Source organism: Delphinapterus leucas, chromosome 14, assembly GCF_059928025.1.
Source record: "Delphinapterus leucas isolate spDelLeu-1000000601 "Yukka" chromosome 14, BTC_Dleu_Yukka2, whole genome shotgun sequence".
Classification (NCBI taxonomy): domain Eukaryota; kingdom Metazoa; phylum Chordata; class Mammalia; order Artiodactyla; family Monodontidae; genus Delphinapterus; species Delphinapterus leucas.
The window spans coordinates 84,888,479-84,905,586 of NC_143142.1; the positions used below are offsets into that span (position 1 = coordinate 84,888,479).

General features: G+C 46.2%; 1 protein-coding gene across 3 annotated transcripts in view; it reads right to left on the minus strand.

Annotated features, from left to right (window-relative positions):
* Window positions 1-17,108, minus strand: part of FBXO15 (F-box protein 15) — a 210,535-nt gene that overhangs the window by 12,512 nt on the left and 180,915 nt on the right. The window lies entirely within an intron of this gene.

Here is a 17,108-nt window from a genome sequence, read left to right on the forward strand (position 1 = left end):
AGTATAAATTTCTCCTCTTGTACAGGAAATTTCCATTAGTTAAGGTATCTGTACCAGGGTGAGAGCTACTCCCAGAGATGCGTTTTTCACTGGAGAGACTTCTATCTCCAGAACAAGGCAAATCTTTTCATTTCCTCCCCATCCCATAATTTGCCTCTCCCACCCCCCAGAAGCTCCAAGCCCCTCCTCCTTTCCATAGCTCAGGTGGCGTATGTCTTAATCATCTGGGCACCCGCCCCCTTGAGTCTCACATTTTGGGGAAACTCTGTGCGTTCATAAATATATAATTAAATTGACTTTTTTTTTCCTGTTTATCAATCTTATGCCAATTTAATTTGCTGACCAGGCACAGAACCTAGAAGGGTAGAAGGAAGACATTTCCCTCCTCTACAGGGCCCACCCTAATGACCTCGTTTTACCTTGATTACCTCTTTAAAAGACCCTCTCTCCAAATACAGGTGCATTCTGAGGGCCTGGGGGTTAGGACTTGAACATACAGATTTGGGAGGGACACATTCCACCCATCAGTCACTTATTCATGTGCCCTGGGAGCCTGGAAGATGGGGGAAGCTGACTGAAGAAACGGCGGGGAGAGGATTCCTCTCCAGTAAACGAGGGAAGTAGGCACAGGCCACCTTTCTCAAAGAGTGTCCAAGAAAGAAGGCTCAGGAGTCTGGTTGGAGGGTGGCGGTCTCGGGGTGATGGGACAAGAAGGACCAGGGCATAGCGTGGTGGCACAGCGCTCAATGCCAGTGCTCAATGCCAGCGCTCAATGCCATGGTGACACAGCGCTCAATGCCAACTGGGAAGGGAGGGGTCCAGAGAGAGAGAGCCGAGGACCTTCTAAGGCTCTATGGGAGTGCAGTTCCTCTCTGCCAACTGGACTGGACTCCTCCAGCTACACCCCATCTCCTGCTGGGAAGATATGGGTAAGAACAAAATGTCCTCCCAACCCAGAAACCCACTCCACAAAGGTAGAAAAGAAAGGAGACATTCTTATTATTGAATAAGCCTTAAACCAGAATGTGACACGCGTCACAGGCGATTGGCTAAGAGGTTGCAAAGACAGAAAGAAACCTCACCTTTCATGTAGCCAAGCAGCTACAACCCATTACAAACATGCTCTCAAGGTAACCGATAACTAGTCCTCAAAGAGAAGACTAGACAGCACCATGGTCACATACAGTTCATCCTAGGTTCGCCTGGTAATTGGGGTGACCATCTGTGTTAGCTAAGAGGCTTTATTCAGAGGAGAAACAAGCCACTTATACCCTTAGGACAGGAAGTGGTTTTGCAACTTGGAGCAAAGGCCCCGCTGAAGTTGGCCCCATCCTGGCGCAGAGGTTGGGAGACAGAGGTGCTGTGAAGACAGCCGCGTTTCCAAGGGACGGCTCCCGGTCCTGGAGGAAGACAGTCCTGCAGCCTAAAGCTGGCTGAGACCTATCTCATCTGCAAAAGGATTTACACACATTTCAGAGAGAGGAGAAAGTACTTACAGTTGCACGTTTTCTAAGGTGACTGATTTAAAAAGAAAAGGAGACAGAGAAGTCTCTTCCCTTATTTTCAACAGAGAGAATTAAGCCTCTTATCTCTAATTTGTATTTGTCCTTCTGCCCTTAAACAAGGCTCTGCCACGTCCCTCCAGGACAGAGTGTTGACGGAGCCTTCAGGGTTCAGTCGTGGCCAGGGATGCTGGGCCCCAGGGATGGAGGAGATGGGGGAAGAGGCGAGGTCAGCTGTGCCCCAATGGGGATCAGCTGCAGCCCCCCGCAAAGCCCTTAGTGGGCGAGATGGCACCACCTCACTGCCTCAGAAACTGGGATGGGAATGGGAGACGTGAACTGGTCAGTGGTTATTCTGCTGTTCTGAGAAACAGCTGGAGTGGTTAAAGGCCCAAGCCTTAGACTGATCCATCTAGGGATGCTGGATAAAGCGAAACTGAGGGCGACGGTGCATCTAGGGACGCTGGATAAAGTGAAACCGAGGGCAGTGGTCTGGGCTTTGTGAATCCCAGCATTAACCAGTCACAGGGTGGAGTTGGGCCTCCATCCAGTCTGTTCAGGGCTCCCCTCAGGGTCTGCAGGGGGCCCTTCACCATTATGTGCCTGTACAGCTCTTTCCTCTCCCGGGAAGAGCCAGAGGGAAGAGAAGGGACAAAAGGGAAGTCAGACAGTCTCCTCGAGCACATCAGAGACTGATAAATGCGTTGTGCTACATCAAAGATACCGGGTGAGAATTACGTATTGTTTTAAGAGTCCAGAGGTGAGAATTACGTATTGTTTTAAGATTCCAGAGGAAGCTTCATAAACCCAGCTTTCAACATAAGCTTGTTGAATACATACATTGGTGCTTAATGCATGTTTTATTCTCCAAACAAAAGCCCAGACCCCAAATACCTCTTTTAAAATGGTTATTGCCACTTCTCAAGGATGTTTTGAATAGGAATCACAACTTCCAATTTATCTGGTGAAATGCATGAAAAATGTTTGAAAAAGGTCAGATTGTAAGTTTCTAAGAACACCGATGGAACATGATATGTGCTTGGGCTTCTCCAGCAAAGCTTCCACATACTTGTCTTAGGAGCTACTTAGCGTGTCAAGGCAAGCATTTGCGGAAGACGCCCTACCACTCCCACTCCAGCTGGGAGTCAGCCGATGGGCGACCTCATCAGCTGGACAGGGGCTCAGACCCCCGCTCTCCACGGAAGGACCTCAGAGCCAAGGTTCTTAGTGAACCTGTGAATCAGGATGACAACACAAATCATGAGGTTCTTGGCAGGACTGAGTAAAAGCACGTGAAATATTACCTATTCTATGAGTTATAGATAATATAATAGAAGAGTGCTTGGCAAGAAGTAAATGCCTAACTGGTAAATGGTGGGTATTATTGAAACTGTAAATTTTCTACCATGTGATGAGATGTCTAGCATGCTCACATTAAACACACACACGAAAGGTTTTTGAAGATGTGTTTATTTACCCCGATCCTACCACGTGGCAGTCTGCACAGATGCTGAACTTCCTTTCTGTCACAATCCTAACTGAAACACCCTGACGATGGGGTTGCTTTCATCTTTTCAGAAAGCATGTTTTTTTCTGCATTTGTTAATAGAGATTCACAGTTTCCTTCTGCTCTCCCTCTGACCTTCACTGTATCTCCGTGTTCACTCGTTCAAACAGCCACCATATGTACGCTTCTTTCTTTGAAAATCCCACAAGTTCGTCAATATGAAAATAACCTCATCTTCAAAGGATTTCACGTTAAAATTGAATTCAGATAAACATGGACACCTAAAATACAGGTTAGAAAGAAAAAGGGGTAGGATAAAAGGAAAATTCCATTTATTCTAAATCCGTAACGTGGATTCTCTGCACCTCAACGGAAGTGCTGAGCCCTGGGGACAGAGCTGGGCCGTGGAGAATTCTAAGAAATGTGCAGTGGTGACTCACGCCTCATCCCTGCCCTCCCACAGACTTTGATGTAAGCAGGGATCACGGGAACCGGCTGAAACCCTGCCAGGCTGATGCACTCAGAAGGCAGGGAATCTCCCCTCACCTTCTGCTGACAGGCTCCCTGTTTGTGGGGAACCAGACTTCACAACGAGCGGCCAGAGAAGCCATTTCTCCACCTTGTCCACTCACACGCACCTGTGCAAATCCCTTTTCCGTCTCCAAAAGCAAAATAAATGAAATGTCTCCTTGCACATCACCACCATGGGACTTCTGTTCTCATCTGAATCTCAACTTAGGCTCCAGTTGAAAAGCCCCTCTTCTAATAAAACCTTGTCCACTGGAAATAAGGGGGAAATGCGAGTTTGCCTCCCCCCCCCCCCGCCGCCATTATAAGACACATCAGGACAGTATGGTCACTTTCAAAATGAATCCTACCCCTTCAATTTAACAAAACACATTCAGTATTTTTTAAGCCAGGTGTTGTGTAGAAGGCGTAATGGGTACAATTAATAAAGACCTTACCTGAAAGCTTATAATCTGGAGGGGAAATCATACAGAAGCACAAAAACTATGTCACACGGAGTTAAAGAGGATACAAGGCTTTTAAAACTGAGTGACTAGGGAAATGTAGGCTTCCATGAATAAATGTAGAGAAATCAAAGTCTCTATTTTTGGACAGGAGAGATATAATAGATTCAATACTGGTGATGCTGCATTGTTTGGTACACCACGGACTTTTGTGTGAGTCTGGAGGAGAACTGTCCGTACAGAGCAAAAGGGAGCAGAGCAGAAGAAACTTGACTAACACCTCGTTTTGAGAACAGAAATTATGATTAGTGAAAGAGTTGTCAGAGAGTTAGAAGAATGAGTAAAATCTGATAGCCAAGGAGTCGAGGAAGGAGAGAGCTTTAGAAAGACAGACTGACCAATTGTATCAAGAGGGGTGAGAACGGAGAAAAAGATGTTCTAGTATGTTTAGTGATTAGATGACCCATGGTCCACACAAGATCCCAATTCATGGCCTGTATCTTAGTAACACTGGCAGCCAGGTTACCTGATAAATGCTGCCAAGCAGGGAAGGCCCAGCACAAAAAGAAATCCAGAGAAGGAGCAGGGCAGACCTCCAGCCAGCATCAACCAGCTGCACCATTAACAGAGTGGGGGAAACCTTGCCAATTTCATGTCGCTTTTGGGGCGTAAGCATGTGCTAAAGGAGTCTGGAAGAGATGGGAAATTGCAAAACCCTGTGCAGAGTTTCCACCATCCTCGTGCAACGGGCGTGAACGACCTCGCGAGCACAGATATAGAAAAATGTAGTAAAATAATTAGGAAGTGAAGGGTTTGGGGTATTTACTACTTTTGTTTATTTTTAATACAGCTTTAAACTGTAAGTTTACGTTATTTAATGCGTAATAATTGCTGTTTAAAAACCAGTTCACAAAGTTCCTGAAAATTTAACAATTGGTTCTCAAAAGCCAGTGCACCCAACTGAGCATGACTGATCAGATTGTTAAATATTAATTTTTTCCTTTCTGGTTGTTAAATGGCCACTGCCACAGGCTACTTCAGTCCCTCTTCTAGAACCTCCTGGATCTTCCCATGATTCAAAAATTAAAGAGACAATTCCTGGGGGAGGGAGGGTGCAGACAACCTTCAAGAACCCTCTCCAGTAGCAGTATGCTCTGGAAGGGTCCACTCTGAATGCCCAGTGCCTCTGTCACTAAATTATTACCTATTTTGAATATCACTTACATAGGCATGTATGGAGAGGCTCAGTGTTGCTATGAGAGAAACCCAGAGTGCCGCTTGTCTATATAAAAACATTGTATGTTTCTATCACCCGGCAGTTTCCTCTCTGCTCACCCTCCTCTCTCCCCTTTAACAGGAGATGCAGAAGACCCCTGACGAGCAGCTGTCTTCATCTTCCAGAGCCATCCCTTTCCGAACGCTACTGAGTCGCTCTCCTTGTTGCTAAGACCAGCTCTTAGAAAGTCACAAAGGAAGGAAACTATTTTGAATGATTCATTGCTACAAATTCTACATAAGGAAAGATCCAAGAAAACTGTCCTAAGATACAACATCTCTGGGCCACCCTCAGCTCTGGCTTAGAAGAGAGTGAATAATGGAGCTGGCCTCCTGGCTCTCAGAATGCCTGTTTTGCGGCCAAGCACCTAAGAAAACAGGACACATCGGGCCAAAGAACAGTTGAAGGACCAATGATGAAAATAATTAAAGTTCTTGGTAAACAAGAACTCAGTTATCAAGGGACATGAGTCAGTAGTAAGCTGAAGCCAAAAAAAAAGTCTGCCTGGGGCATTACTGGAATTCTTGCTTACTTCAGGAAAGTTCTCTTTTCAAAGAACATCTTGAATCTATAACTTTGAGCAACGAGGAAACACAAAGAGAGAGTTCTGCAGGGCTCTCTACTTCGGATAGACAGCATTAGCAATTCCAGCTTCAGAAGGAAGTCAGTACAGGAATAAAACGGTGGTCAGTGGAGGGTTAGAAGGTTCTTGTCCTGGTTTTGCTACTAGCTACTGAGTAACCTCAGAAAAAAAATTAGCAATTCTGGGCCTCACTCTTCTCGACTGTCAAGAAGACAATGTAAAGATCCATAACACACTGCAGAGTTTATCCTCAATAGTAAATAGTTTTCAATATCTTTAGGATCTGTCCCCAAATCTCCAACTAGCTGACATAAACGGTGTTGCAGTTCATTTTTTTTTTTTTTTTTTTTTCGGTACGCGGGCCTCTCACTGTTGTGGCCTCTCCCGTTGCGGAGCACAGGCTCCGGACACGCAGGCTCAGCGGCCATGGCTCATGGGCCCAGCCACTCCGCGGCATGTGGGATCTTCCCAGACCAGGGCACGAACCCGTGTCCCCTGCATCGGCAGGCGGACTCTCAACCACTGCGCCACCAGGGAAGCCCTGCAGTTCATTTAAGATCAAATAGGTACATGCAACAAAGAATTAAACAGAGCAAGTCAAGTGAGTAAACATCTGTATGCATTTTTCCTCTGATAACCAGATCCAACTTGACAGCCACTTGAGATGCCCTACATATTTGAATCGCTCTAATATAAAGGATTTTGTTAATATATTCACAATGTATAACACAAAGGGGGGAGGGAAGCAAAGATCCAGTTGTGAAATCAGAGTCTGTTCTTCATTCCCAGAGCCCAGCACCAGCACCTGCAAGCCACTGCAGACCCCTTGGAGTTTATGGAGCTCTGCTTGAAAAGGCCTTCACCACGATCTATCCCAGCCACGTACAATCTACATTTTTCACACGTGCTCCAAACTGATAGATTTAACTGTGTTAACCAGGTCAGGACTTTGAACATGCCTTTGATTTGGAGGCATTTTTCCTTCTTTGCAAAGAGTAAATATGCCACGAAAGGCTCAGTCCTGTTTGGTTTTTTGTTGTTGTTATTTTTCAATCTAGTCAAAATTTAACTGGGCCATCTCTGTGGGCCATAGAGTCATAATCTTGCTAAGATTCTTCTATCATTTAGGGAAAAGCCAAATTTCACTAAGTAGACTTTTAAGGGGTCCTTTGTGTAAACTGAATTTTACAAATAGGGATTAAATGATAACAAAAGGTCTGTGTATCTAAAACCCCTTCCCCAGACCCAGTTCTGACACTGGACCCACAGGCATAACCCTGAATGCTAGCTACCATGTCTTGGGGTCTGTTTCACTCCATGACGCCCCCCCACCCTTCCACTGGCTCAAGGTCAGGTGGTCCCTAGCTGTCCCCCACTCCCCAGCTCCTGCAAGAGGCCTGCTCCCAGCTCAGGCTAATCCGGGGTAATTGGCTACGGGTGCACCAGCTGCAGGCACGTGACCTTGATGACCCTTTGGTTGGAAAAGAAGTGTTCTTGAAATACAGTTAGGGAGGAACCTCGGGGAAAGTGGTCTTGATAAAGTCACCCTGAAGCGGGTCACGCAGGAAACGCCTCTTTGCAACTATTTCTTCAAAGAGGCGGGGTGACAGAAAGAGAAAATGAGTCTGTCTCCGTGAACTAAAGCCAACTAAATGGCGGTGAAAATTCAAAGCTTGTATTTAAAGCACAGGATTTCTGACGTGAAATTTCGGCTGATAACTAATGGAGATTCATTATGGGCTGAGAGGTGCAAATTAGTTGTTTTCAAAGGAAAATCTTTTAGAAGTTTGAGTGACTGCAAACTGATTAATATGATCCCTTCCACATTTTTCTTATCATTAATTCTCCTTAGATCTTCCCCCTGAATTTAGGTTTTGGCAGACTGTTAACTCTCCCAGATCACAGGCATCCTCCATGCTGAATAGACTGTCAGCCAGAGACCAAAAGTTCTAGAAGATGGACATTCCCCCTGCATCCTGATTAGAAGACAGGCACCACAGCTCTTGGAAAAACTTCTCGCAAATGACACCGACTTCAACAGTGGGTCTTGAGCAGTATCACGAATTCAGCTGTCTCAGGTCAGTGGACTAGACCAAGGTCAGACATGGAAACGTGTCACGGTTCACCCAGCATCTCTCACGCGCTTCCAGAGCGGACAGAACTGAGGCTGTGTGATAAGTTCTCCAGTGTGAACGTCCCAGATGTCTTTAAATATGAAAAAAAGTACAACTTTGGAAAAAAGCATATTGGACTCCAGACATTCCCGAAGAGTATAATATTAATGGGAAATTAAATGCCAGCCTAGGCTCCCCCAGGCACATGTGGAACGATGCAGGCAGGCTGACACTTAATTCCACACACAAAGGCCTCATTCCAAATGTCTTTGTGCTCATCACAGTGTCAGCACATGCTGGGAGCAGGGAAGATGCCAAATGATGCAGGAGAGGAAAAAGTCTGCAGAAGGCTCACGAGTGAATCTCCATAACAACCCCTGTACTGATAATGGTGAGTCACTGGTCCGCACTTTATTGCACAAGTTCCACCAGCACTGCTTTCTTAGAACGTGTAGTTTGGCAGGAAATCTGTAGACTGTCTAACCCGTCTGAGGAAACTGAGGCTCGGAAAGATGGAAGGACTGCCCCCAAGCATGGGACCAGGAGTGTCCCCGGAGTACAGGCTCCACCTGTTCTCTTTCCTCGCCCATTTACAAAAGGACTTTAGAACACGTATATTAACTACAAGTCCTAAATGGGGTGCTGGGGGCAGTGCCGATAAAGCATGTAAAATTTCTGATAATCCATTGTTCTGACACATAAAAAGGCATTTTCATAAAGTTTAACTTGATTGAGGCTCTTGTTGAATTGACCTTTGCCCAGTGGAGTGGAGCCAGATTCCAGGCTCCAGGCCCCCATCCATCACCCAAGAATCACCCAGGTGTCTGCCATTTCCCAACACACCCCAGGTCCTCACAGGACCCTGCCATCCGGCCTCCCTCTAAACTCCCGCTGCTGCCTGGGAACTAATCCATGACCAGGAGCAGAGCTTGCCATGCCAGTTTAAAAGAAAAAGCAATTTTCTATCCACATGCCTAAAGAAAAGTCAATTCATTTCATTTGGGGTATAGTCACCTGTTATCTCCAAGCTCTGTCAGAAAATCCAAAGTCATTTATACAGCAGAGCTTTGCAGAAACGTCAGGTGGAAATGTGAGTTGGTAGAAGTGTGTCTCATAACAATTGCATATTCCTCTTCCTTCAACCCCAAGTTCATTTTGTGCTGCACCCAGAGCCTCTGCCTCACAGCACGCTCACAGACGGCCCCACCAACCCGCACATTAGGTGGGACACATACCACTCACAATCCCTAGGTGGTTTGCTGCCTCAGTTATTTTGACTTCTTTCTCTTCATGTGTCATGATATCAGACAAAAATCTATGATCTATGGCTAGTAGAAATCTATGGAGAAAGAATTCCTCTCTATGGGTGCAACCTTAGTATTTTCTCCTGTTGACAGAGACATCGGTCCCGTTCCTAAAGATGCTGTCTAGGGAAACATATGGCCCACTGGCCTCCCATGGGGGACATTCACTAGCAATTCTAGCAACAGACAGAATGGCTTGCCTGGTCCTGCCTTGCCAGTGAATAATCCCCAGGCCTAAATATGAAATTGGTATTGATCTGATACCGTTGAACTTACATCTGCCATTTACAAGGGAAGAACACTTGATCCATGAACAGTGATCTGTTCCACTCTAATGAGAGAGCAAAACTTAGCAGGTGCAGCAAAAGATTTTATTTTCTACTTTCTAAATGAAAATAGTACAGAGATCTGCATTCCTTTCAGAACCATTTCTAACAGGAAAAAGAAGGGATGGATCTTGTAGATGTGCCTATGGGGACCTGAGGGGGGTACAGCCCAGGAGGTCATTTGGAAGGGGATCAATATCACGGGCTGACTTGAACTGACTAAAGCCCGAGGCCAGAGGAGCACCCATGTCAGCACGAAGCGGCCATGCACCGTGCTAAGACCTCACCCCATATTCCAAGCTGGGGTTCGCTTTGTTTATCCTATGAGTGGTGGTGAAGGTAGTGTTACTGTCCTTTTATCAATCTTCTTCTCTTTCCCTATCGTATCAATTTTGTTGAACTACCAATGTCCATATCTAGTATCAATTGCCAAAACTCACAAAATTGTAGTAAACAAAATGAAAATAAGAAAACATGATGCCTGTGATAGGTCGAATTGTGACCCCCAATAAATAGATACGTTGGATGTTAACCCAACACATATTGGAGGTTGACCTTGTTTAGAGATGGGATCTTTGCAGAGGGAATCAAGTTAAAATGAGGCCGGGGGGGGCCCTATTCCAATATGACTGATGTCCTTATAAAAGGGGGAAGTTTGGACACAGACACACACACAGGGACGCCACGTGATGATGAAGGCCGAGATCGGGGTGACGCTTCTAACAGCCGAGGATGCCCAGACTGCCAGCAACCACCAGGAACTGCGAGACAGTCATGGAACATATTTTCTTCACATTTTTCAGAAGGAACCAGCCCTGCAGACACCTTGATCTTGGACTTCTCACTTCCATAACTGTGAGATAATAAATTTCTGTTGCTTAAGCCACCCGGTTTGTGGTACTTTGTTACTGCAGCCCTAGGAAAGCACATTCCCAAAGGAGGGGATATAGTAAAGGGCAATGTATCCTATTCATTCATTCATCAAGAATATATTTGTCATGGGCTTCCATGGTGGCGCAGTGGTTGAGAGTCTGCCTGCCGATGCGGGGGACGCGAGTTCGTGCCCCGGTCCGGGAGGATCCCACATGCCGCGGAGCGGCTGGGCCCGTGAGCCATGGCCGCTGAGCCTGCGCGTCCGGAGCCTGTGCTCCGCAACGGGAGAGGCCACAACAGTGAGAGGCCCCCGTACCGCAAAAAAAAAAAAAAAAAAAAAAAGAATATATTTGTCATGGAAGATGAATATGGAATATGAAGGTACAATTTGTGAAGGAAAAATACAGGGCATGATGGAAATACACAACAGGGTTTGTGTACGTCAAGGTGAAGAGCACCACCTGTCCTCAAAATGCACTGTCTAGTGGAAGACACAGACAAGAAAGCCAACCGTTGTGAAGTCCAGTTTCTGAAGAAAATCTTTGTTGTGCCGGCCGCCAGGCACCCACATACCTCCCCTTGCTGGCGGTAACGCCAAGGCTGGGGGAGTGAAGAGGGAAAGACGTTTTCTCTCCCTGCCACCTCGTGGCTTAAAAGTGGGCAGGTGGCTAGACGGCTCCGCTCAGACTCTGGTCCCAGGGTAACTGGAGGTGATGGGCTCCACCTGCACTGAGACAGAGGGCCACTGGTGAGGCAGCTGAGCCCAGGGGGGCCACAGCAGAGGGACCCCGATCAGCCTGTGGCAGGAGCTTGTCTGTACGTCACCTCATTGAGTCCTTTCCAGGCCCGACTCTCCACGTTTTTCTTTAATTATGGGAGCTGCCGGACAGCCTTCCAATAACTCACTTTTATTCTTGCAACAATGGTTGGTACTTAATTATTATACACTGGTTCAGTTGTGCCAATGGTTAAAACATTCATCTAGTTCTACGTAGGTTAATTAAATACCCTGAATCGCCATAATACACATCCACTCCCTCCAGCACCATTCCCACTGATGGAGTCCTCACTACGGTCCAGAAAGTCTGACACAGACAGACCCTCCTCCAGAGATGCACCAGGTCATGGAATCCCTTCTTCTTGGTTGGCAACTGTATACTTCCAGTTGGTAAATATTTCTAATACCATCCCCACTTACGGTCAACAACACTGATTCATACAATCCCTAAACTCATGTATGAGCACTCCAGAACTGTCTCCGCCATGCAGCATGTAGAAAAGAATGTCCTTTTCTTCCTTTTGTAAACAAGATGGAGACTCATCCTTAGTGGTCACTGCTGTATACACTACGTTTCCCTTCTTGCAACTCAAGAATCTACAAGTGAAGCTGACTGTAGCCTTGACCAGAATAGAACCTCCAAACCAGTGGAATCCTAGGCATCACCGGGGCACAGTTTACCACCCCCCCCCTCAGGTGGAGTGGAAGCCATGCCATCTGCTGAGAGGCCTTGGGGAGTCACACCTACTCGCAGATCCACAAAGTGGAGAGCACATTGCCTATCCTAACAAAGTAACAACCAGGATTCAGTGAAACAGCAACAGGAAAGTTTTTTTTTTTTAATTGAAAAATACAAAACATTCTGTTAAGATGATGGATGTTTGTGTTTTAATTTGATTGCAGCTCGTTTTTTAAGTGGGTCTTTTGAAATTACTTAAATCTGAAATTGTACTAGCTTTGCCGTGATAAGAATCCCCAAATCTTAAATGCTTACAACATAACAGTTTATTTCTTGCTCAGAGGTTAATACACTGAGGTGTTGCATGCATGCCGCGGGTCCACCACAGCTCTGCTCCAAGGTGCAGCTCTGTCGCGTGTGTCCCCTCAGTCCAGGGAGCAGTCTGCATGTTGGCCATGCCTGTCCTCTGGCAGAGGTGAAGAGCAATTGCATTTAAAGGGTCTGCCCTGACCCAGCATATGTTAATCCACTCATAGGCTGCTGGCCAAAGAAGTCACGTGGCCAAACCTGACAAAGAGACTGGAAGTCTAGTCTACCTACGGGACGGTAGTGACAGTCACATGGCTACAGGTGGGAAATGTAACCCTCCTACAGGGAGGGACGTGAAGAGTTGGAGGCCATAACATAACCTATGGCTGAAATGCTGCCCTCAGTGGTCCTTTCTGGCTTTGTCAATATTCAACTCCCCTGGCCTTCCCCACCAGTACCCGCTCTTCCCACCTCCATCACCACCAAATCCTGGTCCGTTAGACTATTCTGAGTTCAGAACATTCAACAGCTCATCAGAGGTTCACTCCTTGGTCCTTGCCATCCTCATTCATGGGCCTCTCTGATTTTCCAGATTAAAAAAAAAAGAAAAAAGGGGAATTCCCTGGTGGTCCGGTGGCTGGGACTCCATGCTTTCACTGCCAAGGGCCTGGGTTCAATCCTTGATCAGGGAACTAGGATCGAACAAGCCGCACGGCACAGCAAAAAGAAAAGAAGAAAAACAAGCAGAATACGCATATACTTCACCTCAATTCCTGCATGACCCCAGGGGGAACCAGAAAAGGGAAAAGAAAGACAAATGGCATCTTCTATTTAAGCGTCCAAGTTGTCTGAACAACCTCGGAACATTCCCCAGGGGGTTTCTGAATCTCGGCCCGATCTCACATCTGTTTATTCCAACATTCGGTGAGTTCTAAGCCAGGCAGGTGCTTGGCAATAGAGATATAAAGAAGAATGACACAGTACTTTCCCTCAGAAAACTCACAGGCGGACGCACAATGCAATGAGCATTTGTACGCGCTGCGGTGGGTGATAATAATGAAGGGTTGTCCACCTCTACCAGGTACACCCAGGAAGTTCTGCCTACACCAAGGTTAGGAGGACAGGTAGAGAGCACGGTATCAGGAAGAGAGGCCCCATCTCTCATGGCTTCTGTCCCAAGACCCTCTGCTCCAGCCAGGCCAGCACATTCAGCATAAATGCTCACACATTTGGGGCTTTACTCGTGTTGTCTGCGCCATTGTTTCCTCCATCTAAGATGCCATTCTCTGTCTACTGCCATCCTAATCGTCTTCTGAGGTCCAACACAAATGATTCGATCCTGACTTGGCCAGTATCTACAGGGGAAACGGAATTTCAAGTGTCCTCAAATGGAAGTTCATTTGAAAATGAATGTTTCCTGGCCAGATGGAATTGTTGCTAACGGGCTCTTAGGGATGAGCCGGTAATCCGCTCTAATTCCAGCTTCCTTCCTAGACTGGTCCTGGAAGTGGCCAGTTTGCAGTGATTAGGTTGGCTGTGCTAACACCAGGGGATCTGGAATCTCCCTTATGCACTGGGTTAGGTTGTGGCAGTACATTTGGCAGGTACAGATGTGGAGGTCTTACTAGGAATTAATGAAAATCATATGAATCTTCGTAATTTTTTATCTACAAGATTCTTGCTTGAAATGCTCCTTATATTTTCTTCTGCTTTATAAATGGAGATTACAGTGGGTAACAGTGTTCCCCCAAATTCGTGTCCACCTGGGACCTCAGAATGTGACCTTATTTGGAAGTAGGGTCTTTGTAAATGTAATTAGTTAAGATGAAGTTATACCAGACTAGGGTGGGCCCTAAATCTAATGATTGGTGTCACGTAAGAGAAAGGAGAGGGAGATTCCAAGCAGACACACAGGGTAGGACACCATATGAAGACAGAGGCAGAGATGGGACGGATGCAGCCCAGAGAACCTAGGATGGCTGGTAACCAACAGAAGCCAGTAAGAGGGAAGGAAGGATTCTTCCCTAAAGCCTTCAGAGGGAGCACAGTGCCTTCAACACCTGGATATCAAACTTCTGGCCTCCAGAACTGTGGGAGAATAGATTATGTTGCTTTTGAAGAAAATTAGAGTTTCCTAAAGAATTTCTGAAATCACCATCTGTCATCCCATTATGAGCCCTATACCCAATACCTCCCCCAAATGTGGTCAACGGCAAGAGGCTACATCGCACCATTACCAAGTGGCCATAGGCAAGGCCCCCCAAATTCTTCCTAATGATTTGGGGAGGCAGCAGTTAAAACCTAACTGGTTGCATGGAGAAGCACGCTCTACCAATCCACCCCCTATGTCCGTAAGAGTTGCTTTCAAAACTTGCAAGTCCTCCTAGGAAATGCCGTGAGTTTATAACAAGTGGTACCACAGTTCCTATGTTCACCGTGAGCGTGAAAAAAATGGAGATGATTATTTCAGGGCTTAGAATATGATCTTCCTCAGAAACACGTGCCAGTAAACCTATAGTCCTATAATTTCAAGCAACCCAAAGTGATAATTAAGTGTCTGCACTTCCAATCCCAAGGGAGAAAAGTACATAGAGTTCTGACTGAGAGGTGGAAGCCGGTGAAATGAGTCTGTGGTTTGCAGTAAGAGCCTGAATGGTGTGTTAGTGAGAGTGCTGGTCTAGAAACTGGGAGAACAGGCAGTTCTGCTTCCACCTTCACAGCTCCTGGACCATGACCAAGGCAATTCATTTCTGGAGTCTCAGTTTTCTTATGTATAAAAGCAAAAAAAAAGATTATTTTGAGGATTACATTTAAAAAGTGCTGGTGAATGTGTTTTGTAAAAATATAAGCACTCTAATACATGCTTTGATTTTACTCTTTTCCTAAAGCAAGTTTACAAAGCATTTTCCAAATCGTTCACTCATCTAGTCATCTCAGCAACCATGTGAGGACAGCCCCATTAATTACTTCTTATATGAGAAGAGTAAAGCTCAGATAAATGTCATCATTCACCCAAATCAACTAGTAAGTGGGAGAGAAGAAATAACATCTACGTGCTCCTATCTCATTTTAAGTTTCTCAATCCCCAGGCTGGTTCTCGTCCAGTCTTTTTTTTTTTTTTTTTTTTCAGTTGTTCTTATTGCTAATCCACGGGTGGTCACCAGTGCACTGGGAGCTGCTGGTCACAAACAGGGTCCATCCCCAAGTGAGAGGACAGGGGCTCATTCTCTGTGGCTGCCGTTCCCTTGGCAACCTGCCCAAAGAAACAAAATCTGAGTGTCTTGCTAATGATCGGAGCCAAAGGGCCCATTGGGAAAAAGTCAATCTAACAAGAAAGGGATGTGAAATAAGCATTAAGCTTGGGAGCAGGAATGTGGTGATGCACAGGCCTGGGAGGTTGGGATTATCCAAAAGGAGGCCGCTCTTGATCACTGGGAAGGATTTTGCACGACTGGATCAGTTCTTTAAAACAGACTGTCCCCAGACGGTGGGAGTGCCAATCCTCCAGTTAACCTACTTGGTTGAGAACGTTTCTTCAGATCATTCAGCTCCTTTGCTCCAATTTTCTGCTCATCAAGCAATCTTCAGATCTGTAATTTGGTCTCTTGAGTGAATTCTGGAAGAAGGCCTTGCAAATGTCTGCTCGTTTTATCCCTGATTAAAAACTCTTCAGTGTGTCCCCACCAGCCTACAGGACCAAAAACTCTCAGCTAACTTTTAAAGCCATCATGATGAAACCCTCCCTCCTTTTCCAGGAGGTTGTATTTCACCACCTCCCACTGCTTGAGATCCATGCTCCAGACACACTGAACTCTGTACAATTTCTCCAAACACACCAATTTCTCCAGGCCTTTGAACATACTCTTCCCTCTGCAGGAATTCCTCCCCCCGCTGCTCACATCTTGAACTCATCTCAGCCCCAAACCCTCTCTGGGTACCCATTCCCCATATAGTCTGGACTCAGGGCCCTCATACAGGTTTCCATAGCATCTGACTTTGCTCCATCACTGCCTTTTACTATCTGTCTCTCTGTCCAACCAGGATGTAAGCACCTTGAGGGAAGGAAGAAGGTCTGATTTATTATCGTCTCCCTCACATAGTTCAGCACCTGACATACAACAGATGCAACCTAAGAATTTGACAATGAGTGAAAGATAAAGTGTCAGGTCCTGAGCCAGACTCCTTTCCTACTTTATTCAACAACTGATCTTAATCTCCCGGATCGCCATCCCGGATGCAAGCAGGTTTCTGACACTGGGTCACTTGAGAGCCTTTGGTGGCCTGGCAAAGATACAGATGCACGAATGGGAGGCCTGTTCGCTGGCTGAGCTTCAGAGCAAAACTACTGAGACAAGAGGAAATTAAAAACACTGAAGCCACAGCTGTCAGCAGTCTGAAGCCACAGCAGCAACATCACACGCAATGTGCAATACCTCCCCACTATGGCACTGGGATAGAACCACAAGGTTAGAGAGAGTGTAAGGGGTCTTTCCGGCTTACAGCGGGTGCTGGCCGACGCGGTGTGACGGCTCTTGACAGCGCTTTACCCCCTCGAGACAAAGGGAGCCTCTGCTCCGTCCAATGGGGGTGGGTCAGTGCTGGGTCTGAAAGAAGCTGTGTCTCATGGGAGCCCCGGGGCCCAACACAGTCTGTCCTCTTTGGAATACAATTGACAGGAGCATAGTACTTTCCACGTAACTCACTTTTTAGACTCACAATACACTTGGATTTGTTTGCAGGATCTTCTACTAAAATGATTGTAGGATGTGATGGACTCTTTGTTCTATAAGTTGCCTTTTTTTAGGTTAAAGCATTGCCGTAACTGTTTTCTTTTTCTTTTTCTTTTGGCCGCGCTGCACTGCATGTGGGGTCTTAGCTCCCTGACC